Below are 10870 nucleotides of genomic sequence, written 5' to 3'. Positions count from 1 at the left end.
AATTCTGTTGCTACTAAATAGCAAATTTCATTAAAGAGACTGTCACCACAATTAGATGTCATTTGTTTTGCGACCATTAATTCATTTAAAAGCATATTATGTGCAATATGCATCCAATGGCTTTCAATATCTTTGCAAATAGATGACAGGTAGATATTAGACTGTTTACAAATTCATATTGGAAACTTTTGGTAAAGCAATGGTTCATAATGACCACTAACAAGATTTGTATCATGTAAGAGAATGCAATATGGAATTGTATTTTCATGTTGATTAAAAAGAAAATATATTGTTTGCCTTGTCAATGATCAAACTTCAATTGATATATCTAGCCATTTAGCTAACCAATGTATGCAAAAGGTATCGCCCCATAAACCTCAGTCAGACTCCTTTATACTTGTAAATGTAGAACAACACATTTTATGAAGATATGTACCAATATCATTAATTCCATGTAACTCATATAGGAAGTTAGGTGCTAGTTCATATTCATATGACTCTATTGCTTCAACATCATTATTGTTTAAGCAAAAAAGAAAATGTTCTATTAACCCATTTCGTGGTTGATTTGAAGTATAACGAAAATGTAGAAGCATTTCGAATGAGTCGAATAGACAATCTCCTACAGTATATGAAAATGCATCTAGTCTAAAGAGACCATTTCTTTTTAATAGACAATCAATGTTGTCAGGCACAATGTATTGTAATTTGAATTTGTAACTGTCAACATCTATTATTTCTTCCATAATTTCCAATTGCTTACCAGAGTTACCTTGTGCAATTGTCTTCACAAAAACTCAATTACTTTAGCAATTTTTACTATTGTTGTTATCTACATATTTGAAAAAAATATTGATCAGAGTAGCGAAAACTGAAAATGATTGTTTCTAACAATATATATATATATATATATATATATATATATATATATATATATATATATATATATATATATATATATATATATATATATATATATATATATATATATTAAAACAATAGGCTCTTGCATTATGTTGCCAAACAAATATCAAATTTCTAGCAACAAGTCATATTTAGAAATGACAAAGGAATTGGAAATGAAAAAATTGCTTTGGAAAGCAATATAACTTGATAAAGGAAGCAGTGGAAAGACATAATGAAAATGACTGGGATGGAAAAGTTGCAACCGAGTCCTTTGTTGATGGATAGCAAGTTGGCAAGCACATCTAGGCTTGTGAAAAATGCTATAACTAGACCTGTGAAAAATGCTATAACTTGCTTGACTTGTAGATTGAGCTAGCCCCACTTGTCATTTGAACCCTAGAAAATGGCAAATGAAAATGGAGCCTAAACAAAACTGAGCTTCATCCCTAGAAAAAAAAACAAAGGAAACAATAGATAAGAATGGAGCTTGAGCCCCCCAGAAAACAACACATGAAAAGGAACTCTAGATGAGAATTTTACTGAGTTCTCATTTTTTAGAGGTTGCATAAAATCATCATTTTCATTATCTACACCCATGTTACACAATATCTTTTACCCAATATTTTATGTGCACAGTTGGACTTGTATTTTTGTGATATTGCAAAAATATCTTAATGCAAGGCATATCCCAATATTTGAAATTTTGTTGCACATTATATACAAATACTACCCTTGGATCATCAGTTTCCTTACGGTTTAGATTGCATTGTGTCTTTAATGAATTGAAGGTCATTGAAGGTTTCTAGTTATCACTAGCTTTTGTATAGCACCATGCCATAATTCCATCTTCAAACAGCACAACAATTCACAATGAGGATGCTGCTCCCCGTGGGATTCGGCATATTACTCATTCTTCTCGTATGGTAGGTAGGCCTTAGTAAACTAACGCCTACAGGCAAGGATTGCCGCCTTTCAGGTCAGTCTTTTGGCCTTTACAGAATAAGCATTTGCATTCCTAGAGAAAATCTGGACAATTTCAGAGATCACCAGTACCAGTAAGATCTCTGCATATGCCCCTCGACAAGAGCTCGTGCATGTTCTATAGAGCTCCTCAGTCTCACCAATTAAAACCAATATAACCCATGGCAGTTGCCTATGCCATGACAATTGTTCACTGAAAAGGATGGGGATTGCTTGGTAAGCAATATGTATCCTTCCATGAACTGTAATGTCTTGTTTAAAATGAATGCTTGGGCACACTTTTTTATTGGGTTTAACAGTTTTGTTAAATGATGTTAGACTACGTTCCTGAAGTTATATTATTCATTAATGTGACAGGTTGCTGTAGTAACTCCAAATGTCCCAGCAACCTATGAAATGCATTTCGGAGTTCCAATGGCAGGGGCAGTGCTCAGCACTCTAAATATTAGACATGATGCACATATAATGTCTTTTATTTTGAGGCATTCAGAAGCTAAGGTGTTCTTTGTGGATTACCAATTCTTGGAAGTTACAAAAGCGGCAGTAAGGATTCTTTCACAGGTGAAAAAGGAATTACCATTAATGATTGTGATTCATGAATTGCACAAGTATAAAGTATCTTTGAATGATGATCATGAAGGTGTTCTGGAGTATGAAAAGCTTTTGGCAAGTGGAGATCCTAATTTTGAGACTCGCTGGCCTGAACATAAATGGGATGCTATTACATTAAACTATACATCAGGCACCACGTCTAGTCCTAAAGGTGTTGTGTACAGCCACAGAGGTGCCTTTATCAATACAATCAGTACCATTTTAATGTGGGAAATGAAATTTAGGCCTGTTTACCTTTGGACTATACCCATGTTTCACTGTAATGGTTGGGGTCTTCCATGGGGTATGGCAGCACAAGGTGGAACCAACATTTGTCTCAGAAATGTAAAAGCAAAAGATATATTTGACGCTATTGAGGAACACAAAGTCACCCACTTAGGTGCAGCACCAACTGTATTAAGTATCATTGCAAATGCACCACCTCATGAAAGAAGACCACTTCCTCACACTGTCTATGTTATGACAGGTGGTTCTCCACCTCCTTCCCAATTGCTATCTAGAATGGAGGAACTCGGTTTCCACATAACACACATATATGGCCTCATTGAAACCTACGGTCCCATAACCTCATGTGTTTGGAAGCCTAAATGGGGTAAGCTTCCATCAGAGGATCAATTCAAGTTCAAGACCCGGCAAGGGGTTCCTCACTTAGGGATTTCTAAACAAGATGTTAAGAATCCCAACACAATGGAAAGTGCTCTTCATGACGGTACTACAATTGGTGAATTCGTGATCAAGGGCAGCATAGTCATGAACATATACTTCAAAAATGCTGAAGCTACAGCCAAATCATTTGAAAATGGATGGTTTCACACTGGTGATTTAGGGGTCATTCATTCTGACGGCTACCTTGAGCTCAAGGATAGATCAAAAGACATTATAATCTCAGGGGGCGAGAATATTTACAGCATCGAAGTTGAAATTGTTATTTATGCTCATTAAAAAATGAAATATCATGATTAAAAAATACATGAAAAACCACACTAAAATGAAAAAATGTTGATGGAGTGACAATTATTGTCAAAACCTAGTGATCAGTTTATGTTCATGATAATTCCATTAGGTTTTGGTTTCAACAAATATGTTTACAAAAAAGGAATTGACAATGAATAAGTCAAAAAAGAATTTTATGGAATGTTATTTTTTGGTTAGAACTAAAAATGGACAATTGGTTTGTATTTTTGTATCTTGCATTGACACGAGCAAGAAAAGATACGGGGTATTCAACCTCAAGAGCTTGTTGTTCGAAAGCCAGCACTAGAGGGAAGTGGATCTGAAGTCCGAGAGGAAGGTGGGTATGAAGTTCGATAATTAGGATCTAGGTTAATACCTCTAGCGTGGGGTGTCCAAGAGTTGATAAAAAACCTTATCTTTCTCTTTACTCTCATTAATTGCACAGCTATAGCCAGGGTTGCCTCCAATCCTCAGCAAGACGTTACCTTCTTTCAACAAAACCCACAGATAGAAACTTGATCTCCCAAATGTTATGCTCTCCCAGTATAGGCAACCCCATGGAAGCAAAGCATCTTCCAATTATTCTATAAAATGTAATGACTGTTTGAAGAAATATTTTACCCACCAGTAATCATATTTTAGTTTTCAACTATATGATTTTACAAAATATCTGTCCAATTGCTAACATTCCTAAAAATATGAAATACCCTACCTGTTGATATGTGAATATTGTGAAAGAATGACACATACCACAATACTGAGGTTTGCAAGAGATCACCAATTTAAGTGCAAAGTGATCCAAAATGGTGCGAAAATGATGCAGGGAAACCTAAACAATGCTAAACTGCAAGCCCAAAAATACCTATCAAATAAAGATGAACTTAAAAGGCTATCAAATTAAACTAGAACTCAAAAGTTGTAGCAGTTCACTGCTCTGAAACTGTAAGGTATAAAAGCAAAGACAAACTGTAACTTAACACGCTAAAGATAGAGCTTTTAAACAGGCACTTGTCACACGTACAAAAAAAAAATGTATAATACAAAAATATATTTCAAACACATAAAATACCGTGGTTCCACAATTTTACCACCTGCTTGACTCTCGTCCTTCTTGCATACCCAACGTCTTTACCTCTGTCTCTTTTGCATGTCCAACGTGTCTACCTCCTAGCTAACCAACTCACTTGCATCCATCCAAATGATTGAATCTCCTTCTAGAGTCTTTCTAAAACTGTCCTGAAGAAATGATTCAAGGCAGTCGAGGCACATGGAATGATTCAAGGCAGTCGAGGCACATGTATTTTATCAAGGTAGTTTCTCCTACCCCCCTAATGTGGCCTCTCACTTCGTTTCGTTCTTCCTCTGTACCGTCGAAAACAAACCCAACCCAGAGAAAAAAGAAAAATGGAGGGCATTCTTCCCTACGTGCATAAAGCCCTCACTGCACACTCAACAAAATACAAACCATGAAAATGACATTTCTGTGCGTGGAGATGACCCCCTTGGACATTCCAGTAGTCCCATATGAATAAAGCAGCAAAATAAGTTGGTCAAGGTTTGGGTCAAGCCCCATCCCTCGCTCACGCTGCAAGCAAATTGGCTCGCCTATGATGGAAAGAAAAGTACCGGAAAAGCCGCTCGAGCCGAGCTGTAGCAGCCATCAGATGGAGGGGCAAGTCTTTCTTACTGTCAAGGGCATAACCAGGTCAGTCAGGGTTTTCAAGAAAACCTGTCTCGGAGTGTTGGAGCTCATCCGATGAGCGAAAGCGTCCCGTCAAGGGGCAGATCTTTGGCCCTCAGGGGTCATTTCCGTGCCTTTCAATGACCAGAATCGTATCCTAATGAGAAAATTCATACAATTAGACCAATTACATGAATTCCACTCGTTCCCTCGCTTCCCGTACCTCCATTCTGTTACTCAATGAATCCTCCAAATATCCAAGTGCCTCAGGTTATTTGCCTGTTCTAAGGTCTAAGGTCTCCCCCCTTAGTGGTGAGACAAAGAAGAGTTTCCAAGCAATACGCAGCGGGTCTTCAAGGAGTCCGGTTTGAGCCCAGGGGAAACTGAAGGGGAAGATGGATTTGGCGGGATTCGATACCATGATGAGGGAAGGTGATGGTTTCTCCTGTGGCGGAATCGATGAGGGCTATGCGGCCTCTGTGGGGACGTGAAGAAACGAAGGTGGGGAGATCCAGGTATGTACAAAACTAGAGGTAAACAAGCAGAGTGGAGATGCAATTTTGGCTATTTTGCAACACTAAGTTAGAAGAAGATGAAGAAATTAGCAGAATTCGCAATTGTGTGCCTTCCAATTTGGTAAATTCTTACAATGGCAAGGACGTATAGAGGTAGTGACAATGAATAAGTCAAAGAAGGATTTTATGGAATGCTATTTTTTGATCAAAACTAAAAATGGACAATTGGTTTGTATTTTTGGATCTTACATTGACCCGAGCAAGCAAAGATACGTGGTATTTAGCCTCGAGAACCTATTGTTCGAAAGCCAGCACCAGAGGGAAGTGGATCTGAAGTCCGAGAGGGAGGTGGGTATGAAGTCCCATAATTAGGATCTAGGTCAATACTTCTAGCGTGGGGTGTCGAAGAGTTGATAAAAAACCTTATCTTTCTCTTTACTCTCATTAACTGCATAGCTACAGCCAGGGTTGCCTCCAATCCTCAGCAAGACATTACCTTCTTTCAACTCCTGGGTTACCGTTGTCCTGCAGGAGCTCCTCGTCTCTCAAAAGGGTTTCTTCCAAAAACACATCCTCATCCAATTCTTCCTCCTCCTCCTCGGGCTGGAACCTCTTAGAAGGAGGATTGGAAGCAGAGGGCAGACCCCCAAAACGTCGTTTGCCCTCCATGGTATCAATATTTCCAATGGTTTGTCTTTGCCCTGGTTATCCCCTCTGTATATCTGTGTATCTCTGTGTATGTAACCGCGATAGATGACGAGGAGAAAATGGGTAGTGGGAGGCTCCTGGACTGAACTGAGGCAAATGTCCCTATAGCAGAGTAACATGAGGGCATGGGCACGGGGGTAACAAAAATGATTTTCCTACCATTTTAGACTCCACCACCCAAGGTTTTCATCAATCAATCTAAAATGAAAATATTATCCTAACTAATAAAGCCAGTAAAATTAGGTCATTGTAAAATGAAACCACTAAACATACTTACAAGTAGTAAGAATCCCAATCAAACAAGAAACTCCTCCTCTCTTGCTTGGCTAAAACTGAAGCTCCCCCCTTGACACCTGAAACTCTCGATCTGGTGCTAGTAATGGTGGTGCCTCCGCCTTAGATGCTGTTGTTGGCTCAGATACTAGCTCGGATGCTGTTGGTGGATGCTTTGCTCTTGACACTCTCTGCTCTGCTCCTGAAACTAGCTCGAAATTGAAACTCACTCTCTCCCCTACTGCTCTGCTCCAGAGGAAGGATTTGTGGACAAACATGGACGCCTATGCATAGCCATCAAACATCTGGCATTTGCTGCATGCAGGGCACAGAGAACATGCATGAAAGGAAAACAGGCACCCTAAACATGCATAAAAAGAAAACTTTGAGCAGCAAAACAAATAAACTTTGGATAAAATAACCATGACCATCGTAATGTGCCTCGAAAAAAGTGAGGTTTCCAATAAGAGGTGCAAGTGAAAAATTTGGTTAAAATTTCTTTGTGCGAAATTGAAATGCCCAAACCTTAGCTTAAATTTCGCTGAACAGTGTGGTCAACTGCAACTAATACCTAGTCAACACTCAATCGAACGCCATAGTCCCTGCTATGCCGAAAACAGGGACTAATAAGTAATATATATAGATGATTCGTGGGAACATAGACACTACATAGTTCTTCATCTCTATTCTCAACTTGAAGAACAAATGATGATGTGATAAAACCAAAAGCGTATTCCCCTACATGTGGATGACGAATACTTGCAACCTCTTTAAAGGTACTTATGTTGTAGTCTCGAGAAATGGGAACACGTATTTGCTTGGAGGCTAAGTAGATATGTTTGACAAGATGCATTTTCTTTATGAACCATTCTCCAGCCCAGAGAACAAAATTTCCCATTCACGAAGATACAAATACATGTATGAAAAAAATGAGGAACAGAAAAGTAACAAATCCAATACCAAAAAATATTGATAACAAGTCTCGCATATATTGGCTTGAAGAAGCCATCGATAAACTGAATAAACCACCATGTGATGTAGAAAGTTATTGCAACCGGAAATAAAACCACACATCCACTCATGAATTTAATCATACTACAGGATGAAGACGAACATCTTTGAAAAAAAAATTGAACACAGTTTCAAATGATCATCTATCACAATGTTGCATCACATTTGTTTCCCACAGTAGAGTGGCCCAAGCATAGTCACTGTTATAATTTTCTTCCATGTACATAAAATCAGTAAATTTAATACCATATGCAATGGCCGTGAAATCATTCAACAGAGAAAACCTATAGATATCTGCCAACTGCAACCACTAGCGTAATGAAATACTGTGGAAATGGTCCAACATAATATGTCGCTATTCTCTCAGCCTTCATACTTTTAATTAATTTTATCAATAATATTTATCTATTCATGAATGTTATCATTCTCGAATTGAATTGATCCATTTTCTAGTGTGGTCTGACATCCTCTAGATTGACAGATTTTGGTGTCTTGTCTCAGCTACTGTTATGGCAATTTATTGCTTCTGTCAATCCATTCATCTTTTGCATACTTCAAATATATAACTCTGTCATCAATAGCATCCTTGATATTATTGGTATTTCTGTTGATTTCTTGGCAAAGTTTGAATACCATGGATTCACACCTAAATTATACTACAGGTCCACATTCTGACTTGTATTGCATTACATTGGTTTGCTTTGGTGTAAGTAATTATTCTCTGGCTACTGCCGTTAGTGTAACACATCCATGTAATGTTCTTATTTCCTGTATCATCTCTCGAATTGTAATGATGTCTATGTAATGCATACTATTTGTATCAGGTCCAATTTACTTGATACCATTGTAATGCATAATGCATACTTCATATCAGTGTAGCACATATTTGTGATCGCTGTGGATTTATTTATTTGGAAGAACTTGTAACACCGAGAATATATCACTTCTCATACTTATACCACATATAGACAGGTAGGAAGGCTAAGAAATACAAATTACCTGCTATGTCTCTCTTGAAACATAAATTCTTGAGAAGACAGAACTCCTTTTCTTTGCTCATACATTCTTGTCTATCATTCATTTGACTCCGCCTTCTGTTTCCAAGTGCTGCATCCAACAACGACACCAACATTCCATCACAATGAATCTCCAATATCCTCTTCTTGTTTGACTCTCGGAAATAATTGCTTCTCTGCCTGTCTTGTAGGTGCAGCAGGATGCCTTCTTTTCTTTGTATTTTAATCATCATAATTAGAAATGTTTTGTTTATATATCGCTTGTTTTTTTCTATTGTAAAAAGAAATTCCACAAGGTTGATAATGGATGACATCCTGATGCATGTTCCATTTCTAGTATGAGAGGCTATGAATTCCTACTTACCATCGCAATTGTGAAACCCAAAATATCTAGCAAAAACCTTCCATGCTTGACCAATCCAGGTATTGACTGCGTATTACTTTTAGTATGGAGCTTGTTCACAAATTTAAGTTGTTCGAGAACTGCATCCAATCTAAGCACCAAAGATTTATCATATCCCGGTTCCACATCAACATTATAAAAACTATATATGTTGATGTGCTCTCTCCCGTCCTTGAGGAAAGTTTCTAGATCACCCTTTACAACAATGTGATGGATGCTAGGTAAGGTGTCTTCAATTTTTATGCTTCGATCCTCCAAATGGCCCACTCTTTTCTAATCGTCCTTATCCTTCTTATTGTGGAATGCAACGACTTTAATGTTTCTATTTTAACAATCCAACTTGCTGCTAGGACTACTCAACTTAAATATGGTTTTATAAAAACCATTACTTTCATCATGTCACAAGCCTACCTAACGCTTTTCAAAGCGATGTGCATTTTCCTTGAAGTTGGTTATGGTTTTCGCATTCCCATTTTGAATTATTTTGCACCTTTCACGGTCCTCTGTTATAATTCCACCCCCATTATAAGGACCACGTGGACTCTTCCTCACGGTGAATTTCATATGAGAACCAAATCAAAATTCTTTGCTAACTATAGGCATAATTAGAGTATCGTTGTTTGCACTCTCTTGTTCCTGATTCAAGCCACGAATCTGCTGCTGAAGAAACACAACTATACTTTTACTATTTTTCCTTCTCCTTTTATTTATCCATTCCGTTTTCTGTAATCTTCTCAGTTTAGAGAGATATAGGATAGCCGATAAATAGTAAATGTTTCTTAACAAGGCCCTTCAGATGCCTCATCTCGAGGTATTCCAATTGATCATGGTTAACCTTTTCATTAAAGTCTCATTACAAAGACTCCAACATATTTGATATATCTTCAAAATATTATTGGGTTTTCTCTCCTCCGAGGAGCTAAACACTGACTAGACTTTTCTTTGTTTCCTTCAACAACTCCTTTTGAGGCCATGATAATTTCACTTTTTCGTTGAAGTCACATGGCGACCTTTGTTTCTTTTCCAAACTTTTGTGGGTTGGTTTCTAATATGCATCTCCTTTTCCTTTCTTGTATATCTACTTTTATTGGTGTACTCCATTCGTTTGATCTTCTTCAAAGAAATGGGCAACCTATAATCTTTGACCATAAGGTCTTAAACATACCATAATAACAATGAACATTATAGCCAATTGGCTCTAAGTTACATATACTACTTCTCTATTGTAACATACCAACCATGGATATATACCCATCATGTTAGATCCATGATATTTATTAAACAAATAGTCATGACATTATCCACAAAACTTCAATAACATTGGCACTGTAATTATTAAGTTATTCACATATGATAGATAAGGGAAATCACAAATAACCTTAGTTTGTTGGTCATATCACAATCAAATGTGACGATATCAGTAATTTGTCATTCAAGAACATATCAACATCACAAGGATCTTCAAATCCCTTACACCCATGATAATTATTCACAAATCATTGGATTGTAACACATAGGAATACATGCTCCTCATTAAGAGTGTTGATACATGGGTCAAAGCATGGAGTTGGGTTACAATTTTTGGTGAAATGAGGGCATGTTTTGCTGAAAAATGGATGCGCGATCGAGCAATTTTCAACACTCAATCGAGCAATTTTTAAGCACTCAATCGAGCTATTGAGGTGCTTAAAAATAGCTCGATTAAGAATTTAAACAAATCCTTGATCAAGCCATTTTCTAACTCGAGTTAACAACTTGATCGAGAGTTATGGCTCGATTGAGCATTATTTCTAATTAAAATACCCTAGCC

The 10870-nt window shown here is 37.3% G+C and overlaps 2 pseudogenes; one reads left to right on the top strand and one right to left on the bottom strand.

The window, feature by feature from the left end:
- Nucleotides 1-1776: 1776 nt before the first annotated feature.
- Nucleotides 1777-3441, top strand: LOC149241027 (butanoate--CoA ligase AAE1 pseudogene; annotated as a pseudogene).
- A 3760-nt stretch (nucleotides 3442-7201) lies between these two features.
- LOC149241026 (protein LIKE COV 2 pseudogene) lies at nucleotides 7202-7724 on the bottom strand (annotated as a pseudogene).
- Nucleotides 7725-10870: the final 3146 nt, after the last annotated feature.

This window comes from Pinus tabuliformis, chromosome 8 (genome assembly GCF_031772625.1).
Source record: "Pinus tabuliformis cultivar Carrire ecotype Pingquan chromosome 8, CPIR1, whole genome shotgun sequence".
Classification (NCBI taxonomy): domain Eukaryota; kingdom Viridiplantae; phylum Streptophyta; class Pinopsida; order Pinales; family Pinaceae; genus Pinus; species Pinus tabuliformis.
The sequence above is the reverse complement of the archived record's forward strand: the minus strand, read 5'-3'. Positions and strand labels throughout refer to the sequence as shown.